Below are 19,375 nucleotides of genomic sequence, written 5' to 3' on the forward strand. Positions count from 1 at the left end.
ACAAGTGATTAGTTCAGGGCTCAGATATGGTGGTAATGGAGGCCAAACAAGTATGCTGAGGGAAAGATGATTACTTTCTGCTGTGTGATCACAGTATCTGCTAGCTTTCTTCAACGATGGATACCACCCCACAATTGACACTGCTTGGTGCACCATATCCTAGTGTAGGGGAAAAACTTTGGTGATTAACATCATAGGTGCGCCATCTTGAAATGCTCCAACAACTGGGAATCCGTCTTGCTTGCCCTTCTTCCCCTCTCCTCGGGTGTAGTTTCCTGCCCTTTCTGCCGAAAGTCAGGAAGCCAAGCAAACCATGTGACCTGTGATCTGCCCAGTAACAGCAGGGCATAGGAGGGCCAGCACAGCAGAGGGAGGGGGCTGCCCATCTGAGTGGCAGTCTGGAGATGCTGCTACTGCAATCATTGGAAAGCACAGCAGACACCTCAGCTCTCTAGATTGCCTCAGAGGAGTACGCTGAACACCATGCTCATTCATCTGGTTGCGGGAGGGTAGTTCTCACTTGCATGCAGAGTGTGTCACCAGCTGCCACTCTTTCATTGAGGACAAACACACATACCCACGACGTCACAGGGAGAGTACAAGCCGAGTCATCGCTGGGGCAGAGCGGTCATCACCTGATCCTGAGGTCCATTCCTTACCTGTGGGTTCCACCTACCTGGATGGAGTCCGGAGCTGTCCTATCATTGTGAGGATCCTCAGAGCTGCAAGACATGGTAGTGGTCCATTGATCCTCCATTCTCTTACTTGGGTCCCGTCCTAGGGGACCTCAATCATAGTCAGCATACTGCCAGTCCTTTACTTACCTCTTTTATCACCTGTTGTGTGGTCCTTGCTTTACCTGTGTTCCTATTCATTTGGTTTACCTCTGGTTTACCTTGTTTCAAACTGCTGATGGTTTAGTAAATACCTTGGCTGTTTACACCCACACATCATAGTTATTTGTTTTAAGGGGCTAACAACAAACCCCGATGATAGATGCGGGTATGGGGACGTTCCTCTAGATTGGTTTCAACACCAGCAGTCTCAAGAAGGAGGCTAAGGACTTGGCCGTGAAAACTGAATTCCTCTCTGAAGCCTGACAGGCAGCCCCTGAGGGATGCTGTGGAGAAGACTGCACTGCTGAGACCTGTGCGGCAGCTGTTCCATGGCTGAATGGAAGCGTTCAGTCTCCAAAGCTGTGAATCTGGCGACACTGGCTAGATTAAAAACCAAAAGCCTGGCACCTCCTTGGAAAATGTGTCTGGGCTGGGGGTGGGAGAGGGAGTTAAACTGTACATTTCAGGAATTTTTAATTAACGTATTGTTTTTAGTCATGGTCACTGCTGAATTGGGGTGGTGGCAGCAGTCACTGAGCTGCCATGTAAGAAGCCTAACTTCAGGAGAGCCTGGGCTGCCTTGCAACAATGGAGATTCTGCATGCTGCTGCAGTAATGTACTCTGTGTCAGCAAAGGCAGGTGGCAGGGGAGGTGCTCTGTGTCAGAATCTTAATCTCTTCATTCATGATCCAGGACACTGAGCAAACTGCAAATTAATGAAATTTTGCAGCTGACACTAAACAGAGAGGAGTACAAAAGCATCCAGAGAGATTAAAAGCATGGGGTAAGGAAATAACCAGGTTTGAGATCCAGGTTTGAAAAATGCAGCCTAAATCATCTTGGGGGAAGAAACTGAACACAAAGATACTCGGTGGGAGCAAGAACCCTAGAAAGCAATAATTCTCAGTCAAATGTTCACAGGAAGCAATAGATGAATTGCCTAGTGGAAAAAGAAGCCAGTGCAATTGTTGTCTACAAACGCAAGGTATGTTTTCGCTGCAAAAAAATTTTTTTTAAAAAAAAGGAATGTTCTTAACTCATGGTAGCTAACCCGTGTTACCTGGGGTTAAAATAGAACTGAAGACAGGGCAACTCAGCTTTCCAGCTTGAGTTAAAGATGATAGTGAAGGCTCCAGCATCTACATTGCATTATGTGGGCCCAAGCCCAATATACCAGAATTCCTAATGCCGTCCCAAAATGTGGTTGTTCTAGCCTTTAGTTTGTGGTGCAGTGTGGGAAAACTTGACTGTCCACCAAGCTTGACTGTCCAGAGAACAAAGAACATTGGCCTGGGGGATTGTGGAATACTTGTGGTGGACTCCCAGAGCACGAGTCTAGTGGATCTGTGTCTGTACTGCAAAGCAATAGGGCTTGAATCCTGGGTGCTGGCTTGACTCAGGCTCAACCCCTCTGGGGTTCTGGGATCCTGGGTCCGAACCCTAGGTTAGTACAATTTGTGTGTAGACAGCAGGAGGTTTAGGCTTGAGCATGAGTTCGAACCCTGAGCTAACAGTGCAGTGTAGACATACCCTCAGAGCCCCTTTGCATTCCTCTAATCCCTTTTCCTGCATACACAGTGTAGAGCTATCTCACCCTTGGTCTTCCAGAACCAGAATTTGTTATCCCTCCATTTATGCTATGAGACCAACATTTCTCCTTGGCACTTGGAGATCAGCTGGATGGAAGATTATAAAGTTAGCATGGGGGTTTATGTTTACACTCGGACAGTTAGTAATGAATTTATATTTTCATACTGTGTATATTGATGTATTGTAAATACACACAGGACAATGGGTGGGTGTTTATTGTTTGCTTATAAACTGAAAGAACAAAACAATGAAAAAGTGGATGATGTTACTGGGATTTGGGAAATACGAAGGAGGAAGAGGGGGAGAGGATGTTTCCATTATACAAAGTAAAACACAATCAATACAGCTGTCTGATCTTAAGTTCTGAGAAAAGGGGTCAGAAAAGTTTAGAGGAAAGATCATGACTAATTGAGTGAAGGTCCTACTGAGTGTGTAATGTCCTATAATGATCCCCTACGTGACTCTCAACAGGCATTTGGGGGTGTGTGGAGATAAAGTAGAGACAATCCCCAAAGAATCCATTCCAGCTTTTACCTAGGATTCACTGCTTGTCGAGAAGGGACATTTCAGGGTATTTGGGGGGAGATTTTTTGTTCTAGATAGACATCCATCCTGACAGGATATAATGACAGCAATAAAATTCCTAATTCTTTACCTTACTACTATGTATAATATATAAAAGGTCTCTGAAATCTGAGAGGCTGTTTTATGCTATTTTGATTCCCCTCTCATTTGAGGGAACTTTTTTTGTCTAAAATATAGAGAATCCTCTGACTACAACTATATAACACATTGTAACTAGCAAGACTGTGACCTCCCCACAGCTTGTAATGGACTTCAGCTGTAGACTTCAAAACTGCTTCTATGACAGGAAGTTCATATAGACAAGATCTATTTCAAAAGCCAGCTGAGGGCCTGATCTAGCTCTCATTGAAGTCAACTGGAGCCAGTTCAGGTCCTTGACAGCAAGTTAAAGGCATACTTCACAAGCCACTGACAAACTGAATCCGGGCATGAAAGGTATGTTGGAGTCTCAGGCTGATCAGTGAAAATGGTTCTACACAAAAGCAGCATTTGCAGAGAACTGAACTCTCAGAGGATTCCCAAATGTGGACATCATTATCTGCATTTCTAAATGTCGAGGCAATGGATTTCAAGGTGAAACCAGGGAGACCCCTGAAATTAAGGGCAGTGAGGTATCACACACAGGAGGCAGTGCAAAGACCACAAGGCAGGGCACAACAGAGGCAATAGGACCCTCAGGGATCACACCATGGCAGGTGTCACAATTTCAGGGTAACTACACCTTTGATCTCCTCCATGGTCTGCTCTAGGGAATGCCCAGTCAGGTTTCAGCCATCTAGCTCTGGGAAGGAATGTACCTCTTTCTGGGAAGGAATCTCCGGACTGGGGCTTTGAGCTGCAATTGGCTGTCTGTAGTTCACTGTGATATCCCCAGCAAGCCAGTCTGCCCAAAGGCCAGCACTCTTTGGGCATTGCTTTCTCCCTGAGGGCTATGAACAGTGTATGGCCAGCAGTTACAGGTTACCACACAGTCCTTTCTCAGCACAGTATGTTCATATAGGATAAAAGCATGCAGAGAAAAACAAACAGACAAATACACGCACACCCCTAACCTACACATGGACTAAATATACCAGAAATCACCCAGGAGTCCTTTGGGGCTCTGGTAGGCTGAAGTCCTTCCAACCCTTCTGTGAGAGCTGGGCCCCCCCAGGACCAAAGGTCCCATCCATTTGCTGAACCAAAAGAAAACCTCTGAGTGTTTAAACTCAGCCTTTATAGCCTGTTTGTTCTTTGTCTCTTACCTCTACTCTGGGACTGCCCTAAATGAATATATGCAACCCACCCCAGGGATAGTACTTCTCTGGAGTGTTTCACAACCTCTGGGATGGTAATAATCTCTCGCTCTCTCACACACACATACATACTTTTTAGTTCCTGAAGCAGCTGTGGTAACCCTCCCTACATGGAGTTGCAGACAATCCCTGGCCCACCATGTACACAAAACAATCATAAACTTAATCCGATATGGTCCCCCAAGGTACTGCATTACTTTGCAATACGTGTCACAGGGGGACTGCGAGAGATTGTGCGGCAGTCATCGGTGGAGGAGGTGGAAGAGCTATGAGGGATGGTGTGACAGCAGAAGGACCACAAAAGATGGTTCAGCCACAATAGTGGGGTGGGGGGGACCAATAGGGCCTGCATAGTGGGGGAAGGATGAGGCATTATGTGGTAGCTGCAATGGGGGAGGGGGCATAGGGGAGGGCATGGTGGCAGCAATGGAGGCACAAGATGACTAGGGATGGTGCAGTGCAGTGATGGGACCACAAGGGGTGGCATGATGGCAGCAATGGGGAGACCGAGACCATGAGGAATGATGCAGCAGCAGCAGTGCAGGGGCGGAACACGAGGCAGCGGCAGGACCATGAGAGATTGCACAATAGGGCGATGAAAACACTAGGAGGTGCATATAGGACTTGTGACCAATGAAGTAGGAAAGAAAGAGGAAGAAAGGGCTGCACACATGAGAGGAGCCATTGAGAGGCGCTCCATGGGATTGTGTGAAACTTCACTCCTTGATGTCTAATGCTCTGTGGGTGAAGACGGGGAAGAGTCTTGGGACTGTTCCCTGTTATGGAAGTCATGGCTTGGGTGAGAGGTTAATAAAGTTTCCTTGTGTGTGCTGGAAGGCCGTCTCCTGGTCTTTGTTTCCCAGCCCTGGGAATAACCTTTGCACAGTGACTACTTCTTTGCTGTTTCACTTCTGAAACAGGCAGCACTGAAGACTCTGTGACACTCTGTATCTCAGGGGAACACCCTGAACCCCCATGTTTATCCTTATATTATGATTGTGTGGTATCCAATGCAAAGTTTGTCATGTCGGGTGTCTTCAGAAGGCTCATGATGCACTGAGCATTGTTGTTATAGCAATGTTATAGGCTGTAATTTCATGTATATAGTTATGAGGCTGAAAATGTGTCCTCATGGCTTAAAACAAGCTCAGGCAAAACTCTCCAGGAACAGAGGGGCAGTTCAAACCTCATCAGGGCATGTATGGGACAAACCCAGCCCAGCCACACAGGAAAAAGGACACTGGCCTAGGCAGCAACATCAGATCTGTTGGACTCTTGAGTGAGTCACCCCCATTCCCTTGGTCAGTTTGGGACTGTGATGAGGTAGTGCTCACTTGACTCTGAAGGTGAGGGGGACAAAGCCAAGAGGGAAGAAAGAACATGTTAAAAGGGAGAGATGTTCGCCGTGTTCTTCCTCTCTCTTCCACCTCCATCTACAGACATCACTACCAAGCAATTGAAGCACTGTTCAATGGGAAGAGCCTGGCTGAAGGGCAACCAGCCAGCCTGTGGTGAGAAGCATCTAAGTTTGTAAGGGCACTGAAAGTGTTAAAATCAGCTTAGAATGTGTTTTGCTTTTATTTCATTTGACCAAATCTGACTTGTTACACTTTGACTTATAATCACTTAAAATCTATCTTTTGTAGTTAATAAATGTGTTTGTTTATTCTACCAAAGCAGTGTGTTTGGTTTGAAGCAATTCAGAGACCCCCCCTTGGGATAACAAACCTGGTACATACATATCAATTTCTTTGTTAAATTGATGAACTCATATAAGCTTGCACTGTCCAGCAGGCATAACTGGACACTGCAAGACAGAGGTTCCTAAGGTTGTGGTCTGGGACCGAAGGTATTGGCTAGTGTCATTCAGTTGCACAATCCAAGGAGCAGCTTACATGCCAGAGGCTGTGCATGAACAGCCCAGGAGTGGGGGTTCTCACAGAAAAGCAGGGTAAGTCTGGCTCCCAGAGTCAAGGATTGGAGTGACCTAGCAGATCACCAGTCCAGATAGCACCAGAGGGGAACGTCGCAGACTCCCCCTCGATTGCAGAGCCATATGTGATGGTCTGGTTGTATTTCATGTATAGATTTATTCTCACTGGGTGAAATTCATTTCACACACATTAAGTCAGAGGCTCTATGCAAGTCATGCGTATTGAGCCTAGAGAGCAAAATCCACTCCCAAACCCAGAAGCAGGTGAGGGCCTGAAGCACAGCTCATAACAGCAGCTACTACTACTGGATACTGTATCACCCTCTAAGGCTGTGTGTTTAGGTGGGCCACTGAAGCCACATTGATACAGAACCCCTGGCTCATTATGAGGTGGTGTTTTTGTTTTGTTTTAATTTATATTGTGTTTTTTGGCTTGTCTTTCAATTGCTGAATACCCCCTGCCCACTCCCAGGTGTAAGTGTGGTGATTTACCAGCTCTCCCAAATGTATAGAGTAGGTCACATCAGCCTCTGCTGCAGGAGCTCTCACGGCTGCCAGCTTCATCAAACCCCCAACTCAGTGCCCCACTAGCCCCACATCTGGCCATCCCCAATCCCAGTAATTAATCATTACACACCCCAACTTTGCCCTCCCAGCCCCACATCAATTCTATCTCCCACACCAGCCCCACAGCTGCCCCTACCCCTTCAGTGCACCTCTGCTCCTCCTGCAGCTCCAGGCATTCTCCAGCCCATTTCTCCCAGGCCTGAGGGAGTCAGCTCCATTAGGATCTCTTCCTGACTTGGCAGGGCAGAGGCTGGGCACAAGCAGAGATTCTTCACTCCCACCCTTCCCTACCGGGTGTGACATTGTGGGGGGGAAGGAGCAGAGAGCAGAATGACTCATTTTTCACAGGTTGGGGAGGGAGCTGAGCAGCCCTGAGGTGTTGGGTTCTTTCAGCTTCCTCCTGCCCTCTTGTGAACCTGGCGTCAGGTGCCCCTATTCCCCCCTCCCCTACTGAAAAATGCCTATGGCCCTTGAGGGAAGGTGAGATAGAGCTCTACCTGGCTCCTGCAGCAGTCCTAATTTGCTGTTTTTCCCCAGGTAGCAATCAAGAGGGGAGATGTACGGTGTATGCACAACTGTAACACATGCACAGGCTAGCTCAGTTATTTGAGGGTTAAGCAACTCAGGAGCTGATATCTGAAACGTAGCAGATCTGGAAGTCTGACAGAGATTTATTTTGCAATGATGCCTTTCTTAAGCAACCACTCAAGGGACCAGCAAAATCAGGAGAAGAGGCCTGTAAAGGTCAAACAGAATTGCAGTGGAAACCTTGGGGATACTTTAAAATGGTTGCTTATGGCAGGAGTTACTTACTGAAGATTGTTCTCAGTGTCAGAATCACAGTGTATGCTAATAGTGTCGCATTTACAAAGTGTATTTCATCCAGAAGAGCAGTTTTTACACTGTGCTATTAGAGATGGTTTAAAAAAACAACCTGTTTTTGTTAAAAATTTCAAAGCTGTTTTAGTTTCAATGTGTCAGAAATTGATCCATTTTTCTATTTGTTCAGTTTTTTTAAAACTCAAAATGGTTACTGACATTGTTTACTAAAACCCCAATTTTAACTAAAGAACAATTTTCATAACATTTTAATTTGTTTTTAAATGAAAAAACACCATATTGAAAAGAGGCTCTCCCCTCTCCCCCCGTATATTTGGATGTTGTTGACAATTTTTCATTATTTTTTTCTTCAAAAATGCCATGTTTTGACCAGAAACTTTTCATTTGAAAAATTTCAACTAGCTTTGTTTACAATGGGAATCAGTTTGCCCAGTACTGCAGAGAAAGAAGAAAGTATCAGACAAATTGGAGGAGGAATTTTAGGTGAAGAGAAGAGGGAAGGAATTTGGCAGGACACCAGATGTTAACACTCCTACTGTTAAGAAAAGTGCCATGGGACCTCTAATGACCACAAACATTGAACACTTTGGTTTTACATCTAATTGAAAGATGACACCTACAAAACCCAAATGATATGACCCTAACACGATAGCGGTAGCCTTGGTTCAGTGCTTAGTAGGAGGAAGTGCCACATAATTAATTTCTAATGACACTTCTTGTGGCACTTGGATAGGAAACCTCCATGGAATACCCATCTACTGGCCAGACTCAACACTGTTTAGCTTACCATATCTGATGAGGTCAGTCAGAGATGACATACAGAGAGGGTTGAATTACCTTTAATCCACAGTAATTTCCCTAAAGTTTTCTGTACTGCAAGACATACCGTTGTGATAAATTGTGTCCATAGAAGAGGATAACTCTCCTCACATTATGAGGTACCATATTTTGTCATTTCAAACTCTCCAAAACACACATTGCAGAGGATTTCAAGCAGGCCTTAATAAAGGTAATAAATAATACCAAATCGCATCTCAGAATAAAAAAACCTGCAATACATGTTTCAGAATACAATCAACTATAGAAAGTATTCTGTGCTTGAATACCAAGTCACGCTACCACTTGACCCTTGGAAAGGTCATTAAATAGTACAGTAGTCTCAAAATGGAGTGAGAAGGCCATAAGCAGTTTCTAGGAAGAGCTGATCTGAAGGACAACTTTCAGCTGCTGGCTGTGTTCTTTCCAGCTGATACTATAACTACAGGGAATTTTCAACAAATGTGGGACTAAAGAAACACACAATAATAGGAAGAGGATGAAAGTGGTAAAGAGGGGTATTCTAGCAGCAGAAAAATGGAAGCGTAAAATGTGAAGAAGAAAATTACAGAGAATTTGGGCAAAGAATATTCCATCTGCAATTATATAAGAAGAGATTTACTGACTCCTGTTGTGGAAAAGGGTTAATTAGCAGATAAGGGAAGAATCTGCAGAACCTTGTGGACTGAGGCATTGAAAATTTCAGCAGAAGCAAGAGAGATAAACACACCATGGCCTCATGTGAAAGGTGAAAAAGAGACTAAAGTCTCTGGACATTTCAGACTGTCTGAAGTACTACTGATGTCCATAAACTCTGTCACCCTGGCCTATACCAGTTCTGTGCACAAAGCTGTAACTTTCAGAGATCTGTCTTGTTGGCATGGAACGTTGATTGATTCTTAGCATATTGCATATTTCATTTGAGTGGTATGATAAACTCAGTTGACAAACTTAGATTCTTCCGACTTTTAAAGAGGTGTTTCCCCAAAACACACAAGTGTGTATGATTATAAGTGAACATTACATTGGCAGAAGGACACTATGATTGGGTCCCCGGGGTGCATCCCGGACTGTGGAACTGCTGAGCCCTCTGAACTCACCAACGTGGGCTGCCTCTCACACTAATATCAATCTACAAATCTCTGACAGTCACTGCACTTACACTTACTCTGAAACCTGCACTTACACAGACATCCACAGGCAGGGACAAACCCAACTGTGTTACATGAATGATCTCCCAGTCACTCACGAACCATCAATAGGGAGGTTCCAGCCAATTGCACCCCCTCAGCTCCCCAGCCTTGCAGCCCAGAACTGTACCATCTTGCACTGCTCAGAAACCTGGACAGTGTGTGTTCATTATCCAGTTCACCACTCCCTCAATGTGGAATGGACACACACTAGCCTTTGTAACCTGAGCTGAGATTTCCCGAACTCTTCAACCAAAACCACACTGTTTTAGATAAAATATAAAACAGATTTATTAACTACAGAAAGACAGATGTTACACGATAATAAGCAGCAGGCATAGAGATTAGAGTTGTTACTTAAGAAACAAAGATAAATTTGCAGTCTAAGTTTTACAAACTAAACAGGATGTGAATCAAGGGGTGCCTCACCCTGAAAGATGGTACAAGCAGGTTACAGATCCTCAATACACAGACTGGACTCCCTTTTCCAGCCTGGGACCACCCTTCTTCCCCAGTTGAAAGTCTTTGTCCTCCAGACATTCTTCCAGGTGTTGAATTTGGGGGGGGAGGGAGAGGGAAGAGAGGCCAAGTGATGATGTCACTTGCCTTCTTTTATATTTTCTTCCAGCTTGCTAAAGAGATATTTGCCACGATGTGAGGATCAGGCAGTCCCCTTTGATCAGGCAGTCTCCACTGCATATGTGCTCTCTCTGAGAAGTCTCTGGGATAATAGTGGATTCTTTCCTTGATGGATGTAGATGAGCCATTGATATTGGCTGGCTGGTCCTTTGTTGCAATTGAAAGGCGTCTCCCAACCTCACAATGTATTTTAGGAACACACACACACAGCACAAAACTTTATAACTTCACATACAACACTAGCACACACAATACAACAAGATATTAATGTTCAACAGATCAAGACTTTTAAAATGATACCCTGCAAGGCATACTTTGTACAAAACATACCAGAATTATATGACAGTGGTGAACATGGTGATTCCAGGGTGCTACTGTGTGGTTCAGAGTGTTGCAGGCACGTTGGGGAAATCTATGCACTAACCCAGTTGCATTCTAGTACTAAAAATCAGGGTGCCTGAGTAGAACTACTGGCAGTCATTCATGACTCAATCCCCCGATCCATCCAGTCCTCTCCACGGTATTATTTTCAACCTTTTAAACACTCCCGGCTGTTATTCTGTCTTTAAAGAAAAGTGAAACAGGTGGGGGAGCTCTCACCACACCAGCTAAGGAGGAGGAAGAGCTGTGTGGGAGAGAAGCTTAACCAAGTTTGGGAGAGGAAGGCGGGGGGGACAAATTCCCTTTTGATTTTACCATGAGGGAGGGAGGGAGAGAGAAGCCTGCTCCTCTAATTTACTTTAACTCCCCTTGTTAAGTGTTAATTTGCAGAGTAACTTCTCAGCAAAATTAGCCATTGTGATACAACTCTCCCACCAAACAAATGTAAAACTTTAATCCTGTCACTCCGAGATACTACAATAGTTATTTCAAGAACTCTTTGATTAAGTTCGCTAGTGAAATATTATTAGGCTATGAGGCTCAACGCTCTCCTGATTTGTTCCCAGATATTGAAAGATCAGGCAACACAGACTGCTGTGAAATCTTTCCAGAAGTTGGTGTGTTATTGAGTTTTTACATTCTTTAAAAATAAATCCATAGGAATAAGTTTTGACACATTCAGTTACTCACTACAAGCTATTCTACTTTCAAGAGGCAAGTGGCTTCGTTCTTATATGATGGACTTGCTCCAGAAAACAATTCCACCCCAGTATCATGTGCAATTTACATTTACAGTCATGTTTGTAACAGTAGCCATGGGAATCAGTGAATTCTGCCCCCTGAACTATGTCAGGTGTCTGTGACCAGGAAATAATATTCCAGTCTCTTCTTGTGTATCACGCCTTTATTACAATGTTGTCTTGGTGCCTAATAATCAGAGTTCTCCCATCTTAACTGCTCCCTCCCTATGATTATTTGAACGACTACAAGTGAAAAGCCTACCTAAGTGAATACATGAATAAGCGAAGAACTGGAAACTTCTCTTACTTGCCTCGGTTATCTTTTTCTCTTTCTTTAACACATGCTCTTGGAGGCTCTTCAAATATATGAGAATGTTTAAGATTATTAAATGTTGATCTCAAAGCCCCATTAAAATGAAGAAAATCTCAATCCAGTTACTGCTGAACAGGCTTTCACATCAGAGTGGTGCTAATTGGCACCTTCGTTGCCAGTCTCCCAGGATTGAATGACTGAGTGAACCACACTCTTGGCACTACAGATTGTCCTTCAAGGATAAGGCTGTAGCACTTTAATGTGGCAGAGGAAGGCACTTACATTGCTACTGTAAGAGGCAGTGTTGCCTAGTGGATAGAGGAGTGGCCCAGGACTCAGGGGACCTGGGTTCTATTTCCAGCTTTGCCACTGAACTAGTGGGTGACCTTAGACAAGTCACTTTCCTCCCTGTGCCTTAGTTTCCCTACCTGTAAACTGGGGATAATGATACTATAAAGTGTTAGTGATAAAAAGCTCTACATAAGAACTAGGTATTATTAAAGCTGATGCCTCACCTCTTTTAGGAGAGAAAATTCCAGTCTCTTGGGCTGTCAAGTCTACTACTTTTCATGAGCATTAAATTTGCTTAAATATATAATATCTAGCACAGTAATTCACTTACCATATAAATTAACTTACTGAAATGCTGTTCTTTTTATGTCTGCATCTGAAATAGATTTTCACCTTGACAGAAATGACTATTACTCTACAGTCAGTTCTCTTTTCTTTTATCATACTATAGTTTCATTTTGTTACACCATGTTTTTTAAGGAAAGGGCTGCTTACAAGGAAAAGCTGGTTAGAACAAATGCAAGGTAACCCTTCAAGAGCCAAAGGAATAAAGAACACTTTTATTATATAACAAAGATCCAGATTGAAAAATGCAACAAGAAATAAAGGAAATTTGATGGGACATGGGTTTATATTTCAATTTTCAAACATGTATAAAATGGTCTACGATCTCCATGCCAAGAGTTCACATTTCTACATACAGTTTAAAAAAACAGTACTGTAGACTAGGTTTAGATGGGATGGAGGTAAATCAGGACTGAAGTAAGTGACATACCTCAGAGAGGCAACAGAGAGGGGCTTATGCTGAACATACATGAAATGAACAAGTATCAAAATGTAAAGAGTTATTGTGCCTTGATATTGCTTCATGCCACATGGAACAGTAATATGACCCAATATGTATTGGGAATCAGTTACTTTTAGACCAGGACCTGTGCAAGTCTCTGCAATGTGTCTTCAAAGTGCTCCAAGATGAAGCATAAGTAATGGGAGGTGTTTGTGGAATTATTCTAAATCACTTGGAACATCAGAGAGCTAAGCATTTCCTTCTAAATCTATTTCCCGGACAGAGTCTCAAGTTATTTCCAACTAAACCAAAACAAAACAACCTTTGCTGTATTCAGTCTTCAGAGACTCCTCTTCTGCTTTAAATTGCAGTTCTCTCACATGTGACTTCATTTAAAAACATGAAACACTTTTAGACCATCTGCGTTTTTCTACATAGCAAACAGCCTTATGTAATCCTGTGTCATTGACCTCTCTCCTATTGTAAGGCTGATCCTCATAGTGGTTGCATTAGGGGGAAATGGCAAGGGGCCTTTCAGAATAATCTCCTCTCTAGCACAGTAATAAATCAGCCTTGCAACTTCCACACTTTTGGGCAATGCATACATTGTTGTGTCTGACATGTGGCCCTTCCCTGAGTTTTACAAGACATGCCCTGCTTTTGCCTCCTCAGCTGAGGATTTGTGAGAAGGGATGAGAAATTCCAAGATCCAAATTCCCTCATGAATCTACTCATTTGATCTGGGAGATGTGTCAGTGGCTTATCTGACTAGGAGCCAGTGGCACCATCATGCTAAACCTTACCACAGTTAGTCATGAAGCTAAGCCACAAGTACTTGGAAAAGGGTTGTGGCTGCATTGTTTAAAGGCTGGCTAAATAAGAACACATGTGCTATTACAAATAACTCTGTCTTTTGATGCAAACTATGTTTTGAAAGAAAGTGAGACAGCCTAGAAGTGATCATTAATTTTCTCCTTATTGACAAACGACAGTACCATACTGAGCAAGTGTGCAGTTACACATCTCTCCCCTCAATTGTCTTTTTTTTTTTAAGATCTGTATTCTATTTAGTCTTGTCTTTTGGGTGTATATATTTCATTATATGCTGATCTATTTATATCTATTATGTTATTTCTTTGCAGTTTTTAAATATGTTTGATCTAAGTACTGGATCAAACTACTTGGTTCTATTCCTGGATTTCTGAATGACCGTAGACAAATTACCTTTCTTTACTCATCTGTAAAACTGGTACAATAAGGAGATTGGTAATGGGAAATAGCACCTTTCATCTCCAGTTTACCAGCTCAGATTCCGTCTAGCGACTGAAAACTTACCATCTGATGGCTGTTTGGTGTCAGATGTGACAAGCATTAGTTGGTTTAGACCTACAGTGCAAGTCTCCGCTTCACAAATGACACACTTGTTGGCAGTCTTCGCAAAGGTGGCCTCTTCAGGAAAAGGTTTAATGTTTAATCTGGATGGAAAGGCATAATCCTCTGCTCTTGCCCCTGCTGTATTTGCACTGTGGATCCTGTAAACCTCAAGTCCTGCCAATAAGGCAGCTTTCATCAAGACCAACATGCACTCATGGTGTTGAAAATGGGCATAAGAAATGTTGGTGCTCACCTCAGGAGAGTCATGAGACTTGATTAATGTTTGTAATATGATTTGATATCCTTAGATAGAGGGAGATATAAGCATAAAGGATCATTAATATTACATTTTTTGGTTATTTTATTGGGAAAGGGATTGTAAATCAGGCACTTTAGATGATTGGCCATTTGCTTACATTTGGAGATATTTTACAAGCAGTTAAAACTGACAGGTTTTTGCATATGTAATGATTAACCATTGTGCACCTACAGGGAGCAGAATGGCATTTGGCCCATTCACAGTATATTCCTTCAATTACTTTTATTGCCAGGATAGCGTGTTTGTAAGTTTCAGATGCTTGACACTGTTTTTTGGCCAGTTCTCCGCATTTAATGAATAAGCGTTCTTAAAGCGTCACTTCTTAAACATACCAGCATGCCTGACAAGACTACAATATATAGCAACAAGACTGATGAAAATATGGCCAGTATTTTTGTTTTGAGAAATAAGTTTTCCTTTTCCCAGAAAAAAAAAATACCGTCAAAGTGGTGTTTTGGACTATTATCTTTGTACTATGCTCTCAGCAGATCTCACAAGATTCATCAGCATCGGATGGGAGACCATCAGTGAAAATACAATTGCTGGAAGTGAGATGAATAAGCCTCTAGGAAGATAGCACTCTTCTCTGAGTTACTATTGAACTAATTTCATGGCATGCCAGTGGGGGGCTCTCTACTTCCAGAAGGGCTGTATTTAGCATCCCATATAAATGGACTCCACGGACAATCCCATGACGCTTTTTTCAAGGGAAAGGCTAAATCTTGCCAACCACCATTTCCATAGATTACAATCTACCAACCTAAAAAGTAAAGCAAATTAGCAACAAAAGCTCTCTGTGTACTTTCTTCTGTTTTTCATTTGCAGAAATTATTCTTCACTTTAGCATACAGTGGCTGCCATCTTCTGTCCCAGAAGTGACTGGGAGGAGTCCCAGTGGCACCTTAAAGCTGAAGAAGTGGGGTTTTTTTACCCACAAAAGCTTATCTCCAAATAAATGTGTTTGTCTTTAAGGTGCCACTGGACTCCCTGTTGTTTTTGTGCATACAGACTAACACGGCTACCCCCTGATACTTGACAGTGGTATTTTAGTGATTCCTATAGATAGTCTGGCTGTGTACTGTGGTATGCTTAGGGATGAAAAACTGGTGTGTGTATATATATTTACTTTCTCTGGAACTCCCTGTCTTCCATTCATACATGACATTCTCCCTACACCTGGAAGGATGGAGCACATATCCTCTCCTGAAGTGACCAGGAGATCTGCAGATCTACTACTCTCTGAGGTCTATATTGTGGCTCAAGGAGCAGGAGTTCTTCTGAGGGTAGGAAGCAGAGGAAGTGGGTACAATGCCTGAGCCATGGTCACTGAAGGCTCTGAGCTTTGACTACTACAGGTATAATGCTTCATCATGGTCCCTGAAAGCCCTTTCCTGCATGAGTTCCTAGATCATCATTATACAGGATAATCTTGCACTCCTCCGGTACAATTTCCTGGCACTAGCTGATACAGGGGGGCAAAGCTATGGCCCCTTCCCCTCCCCCCAACTAGACATTCCCTCTTGGGTGCATTCAGCAAAAATAGCAGCACTAGCTGGTATCCCTCAGGCAGCAGGGTCAGATTAAAATAATCCAGGATGCTTGACACACCCTGACATAAGGGCTCTCTTGTGGTGCCAGCCCATGATCCCACCTCTTCCTGGATGGCAGAAATCAGAAAAGGGAAGATTTGGTCCTCCTCCATCTGAGCCAAGCCATGATGGGGCGGTGGCAGTAAAACCTCTCCTTCCTTTTCACTGGTGGGGTAGCATCAATAGGGAACACACTAGAGCAGTAGGTTTTAGAGTCAGCCACTCATTCAGGCAAATCCAGTACTTTACACCAAAGTGAAAACTTAACTTTGTTATTTTCTGACTGTTGTGTGCTTAACTATGAAATATTAATACCTATAACAGATTTTTGCAGGAATATAGGTTTTTTCCCCTCAGAATACGTCTTTGGACTCAGTATCCAATTCCTGCAACCTTTTAGGTGGTCATTGGATGGAATTATCCTTTGAGAAATGAGGTACAATTTTTTCCTATCCTTAGGCAGGTAAAATGAATAATACTTTAATCCCTTGACTGCTTCATCTGTAACTGCTTGGTAATTGTGAAATGGTACATTGCTGCTGAAGGATTCATTTAGTTCCTCCCCGAGAATGCTTTGCACATACAGTGTCTGCAACATCTCCTCTCCTCAAAAGAAGGTGACTTAATTTCATCTGACACATTGGGATCCGGCACCTTCTTTGATTCTGATTCATCTTTAAGAGCCTAGGGTACAAATAGTTAGTATTTCCAGAGCGCTGGCTGATTCACATCCTGTGTGCCACTTTACCCATGAAAACACGGATGAAGGGATGTTCATTATTATACACAATATTGGAGACAAACAAGTTAATATATTCAAACACAAACAGGCCAGTGTTGGTTTTTTCCTGCAGAAGCTTTTAACTGAAGCACACAAAAAGGAAATTGCTACCTCTGTATGAACATCAAGACAAGTAACCTTTTTAATTTGATACACTGAACACAAATATGAAGGATGATAAAAAGAGCAAATTATTTACCCTTTTCCCCTTCATGTTAGTCAGAATGAAAATGGAGTTATTTAGGGATAGGCAGGTTGTAACAATTCATTCCTTTCAGCAAGGAGTAAAAAGGTTGCAATCCCATAAACTACCTAGGTCAATTCAGCAGAAGCACTACTTCATGTATATGCAGGCATGCAGCAGACAGCATTTAAATGATCAGAGAGCATTCAGTGCACCAAAATGGAAGGCGTGACTGAGCAAAGTCTATACAAAAGTGCAAAACTATGATGGAAAATCATCTCTCTTATGCCTTTGGATGTTATTCTTTGCTTACAAAGCCCTCCAGTTCTGGCCAATCCAGCCCAGAGTTAATGAATCACTGGAGACCTGGTCTGGAGAACAGAAGGACTCAGCCTGAGTGGAACCCAAGTCTTGAGATAAATTTAGCACATACAATTTTTGCTTTTCTCTAGCACCTTTCATCTAAGGATATCAAAGCATCTTATAAAACATTAGTTTATGAAGTCTCACAGCACCCCTCCAAGGTAGAGAGTTCTTATCTTACCTATCTGTCTTTCTGGTCCCCACAGGCTTCTTGCATTTACAGAAACCTATACTGGGGTTACAGTTAATCTGGCAATCTCTTCTAGGCTAGTCACAATCTTCGAATACCAAGGACTTCAGGGCCCATCAAGACTGGATGGAAGATTACATTCTATTATTCCCCTGGCAAGGAGACCTGATCATTCATGACATACAAGCCCAGCACAGACATTTCCCTGCAGAGCTTGATGGTCAGGGATAAAAAGAGCAATTTGGGAAGGTGGTTAGGATAACTGAAGGATTAAATGGAGGAGAGAAAGGAAAATCTGGATGGGTTAAAAGGAGGATAACAAGCAAAGAGCTGGACATGGACAGAGATGGAAGATGAAAGAGAGCGCATTTATAATCTAAACTGCAAAAGAAAAAAAATTTGAATATTTATCTAAAGCAGTGGTTCCCAGACTTGTTCCGTGGCTTGTGCGGGGAAAGCCCCTGGCGGGCCCTGGGCTGGTTTGTTTACCTGCCGCGTCCGCAGGTTCGGCCAATTGCGGCTCCCAGCGGCAGCGGTTCACTGCTCCAGGCCAATGGGAGCTGCTGGAAGTGATGCGGGCCGAGGGACATACTGGCCTGATCTTCACATGTGTTTGTACAGCACCTAACACAATGAGGTCCTAATCTTGACTGGGGCCTTGGACATTATAATATAAATATTTATTAATGGCAAGAATATTTTGAGGTTTATTTAAACTCAGCTTCTTGGTCATTTAAGTTTCACCCATCATTAATACTAATGCTGCATCAATAGTGATTGCAGGTTTTATGATGTGGACTTTTGTTCACCCTTAACTAGACTGAAAACTGGGAACACACTTCATTTCAAATTCTATCCCAAAATACTGGTCCAATTTAGTGGTCCAAATAAATTAGCTTATTTTAAGAAAATGCTGGCTAGATATTTGTAGCTCCTGTTGATCAGCCATCTTTTATTTGCATTTTTATATCCAAAGGTTAAACTAGATTTTTCCATTTGACAAAAAAATATTGAAGATGGGCGAAGTCTGCCGATAATTCAGATGTAATTAATGTCCCTACTGGTGACTTCACAGATTTCATATACATCTCATCTGTTATAATCCAAATCTCCAACCCGCATATGACCATTTGTATGGTATGATATTGGTGATTTAATTTTATAAATGAAATTGAAAGCAATCATGTAGCATAGCTTCTTTTGTAGGATAAGTGGACAATGTATTACAAAATTTTAAGACTGGTTTACAGTCTCTTTTTCAGTGCAGTCCTAAGGCGTGCAATCCATATTTATAGGACACTAAACACTTTATTGACATCATCTGCTTCCAGCTATTAATAGATGAGATGATGAGAGGATGGATGAGCTTGTGGTTAAGGCAGGGACCGGCACGTGGGAGATCTGTGCCACATGCTTCCTATGTGACTTTGGTGAGTTACTTAAATTTTCTGTGCCTCATCGGTTCACTACCCCAAAAAGGGGTAATTTTTACTTTGTCTCCCTTACCTACTTAGGTGGAGACAGGGACTGACTTTTAGGCTTTGTCGACATTGGAACTTTGTTGGCAAAACTTGTCGTTTGGGGTGTTAAAAACCAACAAGAAAAACCACACCCCAAATGACAAAAGTTTCGCCAATGAAAAGCGCCAGTGTTAACGGTGGTTTGTCAACAGAAGCACACCCCTGCCGACAAAGCTGCTACCACTTGTTGGGGGGTGGAAGTTTTTTGTTGGCAGGAGAGCTCTCTTTTAGCAGCACAGCTGTGTGTAGCG

The sequence above is a fragment of the Lepidochelys kempii genome, chromosome 1 (genome assembly GCF_965140285.1).
Source record: "Lepidochelys kempii isolate rLepKem1 chromosome 1, rLepKem1.hap1, whole genome shotgun sequence".
Taxonomy (NCBI): Eukaryota; Metazoa; Chordata; order Testudines; family Cheloniidae; genus Lepidochelys; species Lepidochelys kempii.